General features: G+C 36.8%; 1 pseudogene; it reads right to left on the bottom strand.

Moving 5' to 3' along the window:
- Nucleotides 1-345: 345 nt before the first annotated feature.
- Nucleotides 346-2,472, bottom strand: LOC140512290 (heme oxygenase 1 pseudogene; annotated as a pseudogene).
- Between the last annotated feature and the right edge of the window lie 6,624 nt (nucleotides 2,473-9,096).

The raw sequence follows: 9,096 nt of genomic DNA, 5'->3' as shown, positions 1-9,096 counted from the left end.
TTGGAAATTCAGTCATTTTGGGGGATTCTGGACAGAAACCAAGACAGACTGTTCCATGTGTGAACAGCCCCTGAGGAACCCCTTAAAAGTTCAAGTCCTTCAAGCCTGAGCTGCTTTTTGTCAGTGTGGGGCTCTCCTTCATCTTTTCTAGAGAGGGAAATTCTGTCCCACAATGACCTGAGAGTGTCCATTGAGTAAATTTTAGTGGACTGGAAGCAGTCTGTAATCTCAGTAGGAGAGACCTTGGGAGGTTGCCCCAAATTGTCTTTTCTGTTTCTTTCAAATGGCATTGAGCCACAGTGGCATGGTCACAGCAACAGTGACCATGATGAAGAGGGTGAAGATTCAATGTAGGATGGATAGGTGGGAGAGGAGACTTTTCTGGAGCATTAGAGCAACAGTTTCTGAGGAAGTTGGGCCTTGTTCTTTGTTGCCAGGCCTTTTTTAAAAGCTCCTACTTCCCAAAAAGTTTTCTGTTATCCTGGTTCTTGGAAAATGACTCCTCTGGCTATTGTAATATCTGAATGTTCAAGAGGAAGAATATCTGGGCCTCCTCTATTACCTTATGGGTGGCTGGTCTCTTCATAGCTGTGTTCATTGGGGAACAGTAAAGCTGCTGGAATTTGGTGGCATTGGTGATGGCTAGGAAACTGAAGAAGGTCACCCTTTCCCCTATGCTGGGGAGCCCTTGGAACTTCTGGGAAATCTTATTAAGGATCTCACCCTCAGAAGGGTCCCCTAGGTAATGTGTGTAGGAACCAAACACCAGCAGCTCAGGATCAGTGTGATCCAGGTTGCAGAGCTGATTCTTGTACCCTTCTGTGATTGCCATGTAAGGGATCTCCTTCCTCCACTGGGGGCCATACCACAAATCCATGTGCTACTCCAGGTCACTTATGCTGTTCAAATCGTCAGACAAGTAGATGGGGGTGAGGTCAGTGTGTTTTTGTTCTACTCCAGTTTCTCTTCCAAGGCCATATAGATGAGATACAAATCATCTTGATTCATTCTTGGAGCATCTACTCCTGAAATTTCTTCAGGAATTCCACATTCTCAGCCTGGGGGTCAACCTTCTTTGTGGCTTCTTTCATGACCTCTGACAAATCCTGAGACATGCTGTCAGGCTGCAGCTGTACTGTATTGCCAACTTCTATCATGATCCCCTATTTCTTCACAAACCTTTTCTGGCTCCTGTCTCCATTTGCCTTGGACTGCAGTACCAAAAGTCATCTGCCCTGACCTCTCCAAAGTATCAGGAATGTGTAGTACACAAAATTTTTGTCAATTCTTACCCTTAGGAAATAAATCAATGTCCTTCTATCCCTTCATTGGAGTTTAGAGTGACCCAGCTAATGAATGAGAAAGTCAAACAAAGTGGTCTGAATCAAAAGGTATTGTTCTGTCCAGATTGCTGAAGGGAGCTGAGTCACATGATAAAGTAATGTTCTCAGCAATGAAATCAGAAGACTTTTAGTCCCTCTCCTTACTCAAATGTCTGCCAATCAAGGATGATGTCTCCTGTCAAAGGCATTGTATTTCAAAAATAATATTTAAGGCATTTGATGTTTCTGTTAGGGGATCTTTGCACACTGAAAGCACTGAACCGCAATTTGTTGATTATTAACTAGCTTAATTAATATATTGATTATTAATTATCCATAAACTGTCTTTCAGCTTTTTATTCATTATATACATAATGCATATATATATATTATATACATACATATATATATACATATATATACATATATATATACATATATATACATATATATATACATATATATATACATATTTATATATATATATATATGCTTGAGTATAGGTAAGCCTACATGTGTACGTGTGTATGTGTATATATATATATGCATATAAACACACACATACATACATTGTATATGAAAGACACTGTGGTAAGTGTTTGCAATTACTGATTTATTTGCTTCTCCGAAAAAAAAACAAAAAAAAACCTTGGTACTATAATTTTCCTCATTTTACAGATGTTGAAAGTGAGCCAAACAGAAACTAATTGATTTTCCCAGGGACACACATCTAATAAGACAATGAGGGCAGATCTGAACATAGGTATTGCTGATAGATAGATAGATATAAGGTATATAAAAATAGACAGACAGAAGTACATGAGACCCTGCTTTTCCTCACAGTAAGGTAAAAACTAATTTTGAGGTTGGGGAGAGAGTTGAGGTTGCTTATCAGACGACATGATTTTGAAATAATGGTCAGGATATAAAATGGCTGAAACACTTATCAATCATAGAGCTATATCATGTCAATAGTTCAGATTACATAATAAAATGCCAACAGGCAAGAGCTATTTGTAAAAATTCTCCATAAAATTATTAGTGCACTATAAATAATGCTGAGACAAGTGAAACTTATTCCTTCTAATAGAATTCTTACCTCATGCGCTGGAGACTTCTTTAAGCACACAAGAAAACTTAGAGGTTCCATTTATATGGGCAGGAGTACAACTACACAGTTAAGAAAACAATGCTTGAAGATACCTGGGAATCTGATCTCTTCTACTGATGTTCAGTTTTCCATTTTTCAAGTCAACATCTTTTTCAAAAACCACAAGTATTCTACAAGGCAATGCAGTCAGGAAAGTACAAGTGCAAGTAAGTGTCCTTGGAATTCTAGAGTATGTTTTATGTTTTCAAAAATAATTTGAATGTATTGAAAAATGATAGAATTTTTCAAAATTGACTTTGGGACTGTAATATGGCATAATGAATTCTATGTATCCTGGCCATAAGAAATTACTGTGATTTCCTGCTACATATTTCAGCATTGTCTTTGAAAAATTCAAAGGGAATATTTTTATATTTGTGTGTGTGTGTGTGTGTGTGTGTGTGTGTGTGTGTGAGAGAGAGAGAGAGAGAGAGAGAGAGAGAGAGAGAGAGAGAGAGAGAAGACATACATCTAACTCTGAATTGTTGATTTCTTTTTTATAAGTTTCTAAAGAGATAGACAGATAAAACCTTTTCAAGAGCATAAGAATGCAGAATTAAACTCCAAATTTTAAAAGCACTGAAGTCAATGTACAGCGATATACTGAATTAAAATTTTTCTTTCAAGAGGATTCAAAGAAGATGGCAGAGTAGGTCAGAAAATCAAAACTTACCAGATTTCCTTCAAAAATAAGGCAAAATAGTGCCTCAGGGTGAATGGAAAGCAGCAAAAATGAAATAAGATGTGGGAAAGAACTATAGTCCTCCTGAGGACAACTGGAATGAAAATTCCAGGATCAAAGTTTGATCTCTATGAAGTGTAACACTCTAGGCTAGTTCCACTGAAACAACTCTAGCGTTAGCTGGGCTGGGGGTAGCTTCAGCTCCTGGCACAAGAATTTTCACTGTCTGGGAAGTGTGGAGAGATAGGTGTCTGAGTAGAGAAGAACTGAGGGAACTTTTTCTGATAACAGACTCCAGGCCTAGCTGTGCTGCCCAAATGCAGCTCTAGGAGAGAAAGAACCAGCACATGTCCTATGAGTGCAGAAGCAGTGGGGAATCCACTGGCCATGGGCACTTAAGAGGTGGTTGGAGTTCTTCATTCCTATTCGCAGCAAGAGAGGAGAACTGAAGGAAGATCTGAAACTAGACACAAATATCCCCCACCCCCAGGACTAGATGTGACAACACCAGTAAGTTGCTAAGAATTAAAAAAAAATTATCTGGCAAAAGAATGTTACTATAGAATATTATTGTGATAATTGTGTGACCCTGGGCAAATCACTTGAACCCAATTTCCTTGCGAGAGAGAGAGAGAGAAAGAGAAAGAGAGAGAGAGAGAGAGAGAGAGAGAGAGAGAGAGAGGTACAGAGAGACAGAGACAGAGGCAGGAAGGGAGGTGGAAAGGACAGGAGGAAGGAAGGAAGGAAGGAAGGAAGGAAGGAAGGAAGGAAGGAAGGAAGGAAGGAAGGAAGGAAGGAAGGAAGAGATTGAGGAAAATTAAAAAAAAACAATCTAAAAAAATAAACCAAGAAGATTATGAAAAAGTTAAACAATTGGAAAAAGAGATCCAGAATCTTAAAGAAAAAAAGGACTAGAGGGGCAGAGCCAAGATGGTGGAGTAGAAGGACACACCTCTAGAAGCTCTGCCCCCACAGCCCATAAAATACCTGTAAAAAAAAAAATGACTCTTAACAAATTCTTCAGTGGCAGAAGCCACAAAACGACAGAGTGAAAGAGGTTTCCAGCCTAAGACAGACTGGACAGAAGACAGGAAAAGTCTATCTCACCAGGTGTGACCTTGCTTGGTCACACAGTAGGGACAGGATCAGATCAGGCTTCAAGTCACCACCAGCAGCAGCTGCAATTCCAGATTCCTCAACCTACAATCACCTAAGTCAGCTTCAAATGTCAGTGAGAAAGCTCTTTCATCTACATGAGAAGACAGCAGAGTCCTCCAGCCCTAGCCCAGGCCCCAGGCAACCTCAAGCAGTTGCAACTTCAATGCTTGGAGCCCTAACCTAGAGATCCTGGGGGAACTGAATGACTTTTATGGATTTCAGCCCTGAGTGGCTGCCCTGGGGTGAGGAGGAAGAACGCTGGCTAGCATGGTGGAGCTGGTGGAGGCTCAGGGGAAGGAATTCTACTGGCAGATCCTGGGCAGCAGAGTGTTTGTAGTTGCTCCCACACCAGAGTGCAGGTCAGGAGATGAGTCAACTCCTCTCCCTTGATTGTGTCACCTTGCAGGAACTGAGGACTTACAGGTCCCCAGAGTATACCTTCTTCTGGACAAAGAATTCCAAAGTCAAGTACCTAGCCGGGAAAATGGCCAATAAAGGGAAAAGGAATAGGACAATGAAAGGTTACTTTCTTGGTGAGCATCTATTTTCTTCCATCCTTTCAGATAGGGAAGAAAAATGCATACCATCAGAGGAAGACCTAAAAGTCAAGGCTTATGCATCCAAAACTTCCAAAATAAATATACAATTGTCTCAGGCCATGGAAGAGCTCAAAAAGGATTTTGAAATCCAAGTAAAGAGGTAGAGGACAAATTGGGAAGAGAAATGAGAACAATACAAGAAAATCATGAAAAGCAAGTGAACAACTTGCTGCTGGAGACCCCAAAAAATGCTGAAGAAATTCAGACCATTAAAAATAGACTAACCCAAATGGCTAAAAGGTCCAAAAATCCAATGATGAGAAGAATGCCTTAAAAAGAAAAATTAGCCAAATGGAAAAGGAGGTTCAAAAGCTCACTTAAGAAAACAGATCTTTAAAAACTAGAATGGAGCAGATAGAAGCTAATGACTTTATAAGAAACCAAGAAATTACAAAAAACAACAAACAGAAGAATGAAAAAATAGAAGAAAATGACTACACACATATAATCTTTATCTAATTCCGTGCCTTCTCAGTGGAGAAGGGTAGAGAAGAAAGAAGGGACAGAAGTTACAACTCAAAGTTTTAAAAACAAAAGTTAAAAATTGTTTTTACATGCAGCTACGAAATAAGACATACAGGCAAGGGGATACAGAAATCTATCTTGTCCCATAAGAAAATAGAAGGGAAGGAGTTGAAAGAAGGGAGAGGTGTGATAGAAAGTAGGGCAGATTGGGGGAAGGGGTAATTGGAATGCACAGTCTCTAGGAATGAGTGAGGGGACAGATGGGGAGAAAATTTGGAACTCAAAATCTTATGGAAGTTAACATTGAAAAATAAAAATAAATGAATTATCTGGTACAACAACTGACCTGGAAAATAGAGCCAGGAGAGTTCACAAAAAGTTATTAGATTACTTGAAAGAAATGATCACAAAAAGAGTTTAGACATCATCTTTCAAGAAATTATCAGGGAAAACTTCCCTGAGATTCTAGCATCAGAGGGTAAAATAAAAATTGAAAGAATCCACTTACCACTTCCTGAAAAAAAATCCCCAGAAGAAAACTCCTATGAATGTTGTACCAAAATACCTGAGTTCTCAGGTAAAGAAGAAAATATTGTGAGCAGTCAGAAAGAAACACAGTTCCAGTATCATGAAGTCACAGTCAGCATCACACTAGCTTTATCAGCTTCCACATTAAAGGATTGGGGGGCTTGTAAAATGACATTTTCAAAGTCAAAACATCTAGAATTACAGCCAAAATCACCTACTCAGAAAACACTATAATCCTCCAGGGGAAAAGATGGATATTCATTGAGATAGAGGAATGTCAAGCATTCTTGATTAAAAGACCAGAGATGAACAGAAAATTTGACTTTCACATACAAGACTCAAGAGAAGCATAAAAAAGGTAAACAGGAAAGGGAGCTCACAGGGGACTTCATAAGATTAAACTATTTACATTCATAAATGGGAGGATTATACTTGTAACCCTTAAGACCTACGTCATTATTAGCTTAGTCAAAGGGAATACATATCTATAGATATAAATATCTGCCAATATAGATATTTATATGGACAGAGGCCACAAGTGTAAGTTTTATATGAAAGAATATCTAAAAAATAAAATTAATGTGTGAGAAAAGGAGAGCTAGAATGGGGTAAATTATCGTATGTAAAAGAGGTATGAGAAAACTTATATACTGGAGGGGAACAGGTGAGAGGTGAGAGAGAGTAAGTAAACCTTACTCCCATCAGAACTGGCACAAAGAGGGAATATATTGAATTGGATATAGATATCTATCTTACACTGCAGGAAAGTAGAAGGAATGGTGGTGCTGGAAGGGAGGACAGATTGGGGGAGGGCATATTCAGAATCCAAACATTTTTGAGAAGGTATGAGTTGAAAGGAGAGATAATAGAATAAACATGGTGGGGGGAGGGGATGAAGTAAAATACAGTTAGTAACAATAAACAAGAGAAAACATTGAAACAAATTTCTCTGATAAAGCTCTCATCTTTCAAATATGTATAAAACTTAGTCAAATTTGGAAATTTCAGTCATTCCACAAATGATAAATGATCAAATCTTATGATCAGTTTTCAGATGAATTAATCAAAGTTATCTATAGCCACATACAAAATACTCTCACTTTTTATTGGAGAAATACAAATTAAAACAATTTTGAGCAACTACCTATACTTATTAGATTGCCTTAAAGTGCAGGAAAGGAAAATGACCAATTTTAGAGGAGACGCTAGAAAACTAGACTTTAATTCACTGTTGGTGGAGTTGTGAATTTATTCAAGCATTCCATATTAGTCATTTAGAATTCTGCCCAAAGTTTTATAAAAGATTATAGAATCAAGCATAGCCTTTGACTTAGAAATACAACTATTAGATCTGTATTCCCAAAAAAGATTTTTTTAAAAAAGGAAAATGACATGTATCTACAAAAATTTTTATAGCATCTCTTTTCTGGGGGCAAAAAAAATAGAATTTGAGGGGATGTCCATCACTTGGGGAATGGCAGACAAGTTTTGTATTTCAGTATAATTGAATACTATTATATTATGTAGGAAATGATGAGCAAGATGCCCTCAGAATATCCAGAAAGACTTGCATGGCCTGATGAATAGTGAATGTACTGTGTACAAATGTACAACAATATTGTAAGATGACCAGCTATGAATAAAAGCTATTCTTAGGAATATGACAATCCAAGACAACTCTGAAGGACTTATGATGAAATACGCTATCCATTTCCACAGAAAGAACTGATGATGTCTGGATACAGATTGAAACATACCTTTTTAAACTCAATTTTTCTTGATTTTTTCTTGTTGGTCTATGTCTTCTCTCATAGTATAGCTATTATAGAAATATTTTGCATGACTACACATGTATAACCTATATAGACTTGCTTGCCTTTTCAATGAGGGGGTTGAGGAGGGAGGAAGGGAGAGAATTTGGAACCCAATGTTTTAAAAGTAACTATCAAAAATTGTTTTTACATGCTGGGGGAAAGAAAATAAGACAATAATGGTCAGAACATAATTTAACTGTATCTGAACTGGCCATGGACTTCCTCATTTCACAGGGAAAAAAAGTCTCGAACTTAGTCTGCCATGTCATTCAATACCACCTTTCTACCAGTATTTTGTAAGCCATATTTTTGGTTTTACCAAATGGAATTGGGTATGGGAAGTGACATAAATTAATTACCAAGGGGAAAAAGCTCCCACAGTTTGACATATTATTATATTATTATTATATGGCAACAGCTCCATGTTTCTAGAATAATTAAAAGATAGTTTCTGTAAGATAGTAATTCTATAGGAAATTTTTGGAAGAGGACATATATAAATATCATAATAGAAAAGGCATAGATGACATGAATTTACAGTCATTAGTATATAAAAATAACAGAATAATTTGTTATTTAATTTCTGATACTCTACATAATCTAAATAATTATTTTAAGACCCTAGATTGTGGTGTTTGACATTCAAATAAATAGATTTTTAAAATTAACTTTAAGAATATTAACCTAAAAGAATGTTATCAAAGCATATTCTACTGTATGCACTCATTTCAAAGAGACTTCTTGTGATTCTAGAAAAAAAACTGAAGTCATTATTGAATGCTGATTTCACATGATGAATGTGAAAAGATACAGACAAATAAGAATGGGGAAGATGAACTTCAACAACATTATTTAATGAAAGGAAGAAGAAATAATCAAAGATGTACAATTGGTTGACAATATCTTAGTGAAATGAAATAATGAAGACACAATCTCAAAAAGAAATGGTAATAAATAATAATAGCATGCATAGTGATGTATCTGAAGGAGAACCACTGCCAAATACATAAACAAATTTGGCTGAAGTGACCAAAAGATTTTTTTACAAATACAGTTATAGAAATGACAGGAAGGAAGGAAACAAGAGTTTTCTCTAGAGAAATAGCTTCTTGAGATAAGATAGATTCACTGTTCAAGGACATTTTGATTGTGTTGCTATAAAATCTGGTGCATAAATAAGTAACTTAAGGAACACTTCCGAAACCATATAATCTTTATTAGTTACAAAATGTAATTTTGGTCTATTAAACTTCTTTTCCACTGGCAAATTTCATTTCTTCATTAAATTAATCAGGCTATTTATTTAAACTCTCCCTTACAGGTAGTGTTTTCAACAGAAGTATTTTATTCAAGTTATGTCCTAGCCCTTTGAAAAGGA

Source organism: Notamacropus eugenii, chromosome 6 (genome assembly GCF_028372415.1).
Source record: "Notamacropus eugenii isolate mMacEug1 chromosome 6, mMacEug1.pri_v2, whole genome shotgun sequence".
NCBI classification, from domain to species: domain Eukaryota; kingdom Metazoa; phylum Chordata; class Mammalia; order Diprotodontia; family Macropodidae; genus Notamacropus; species Notamacropus eugenii.
Note: the sequence above shows the minus strand (reverse complement) of the source record. Positions and strands in the feature narration are given on the sequence as shown.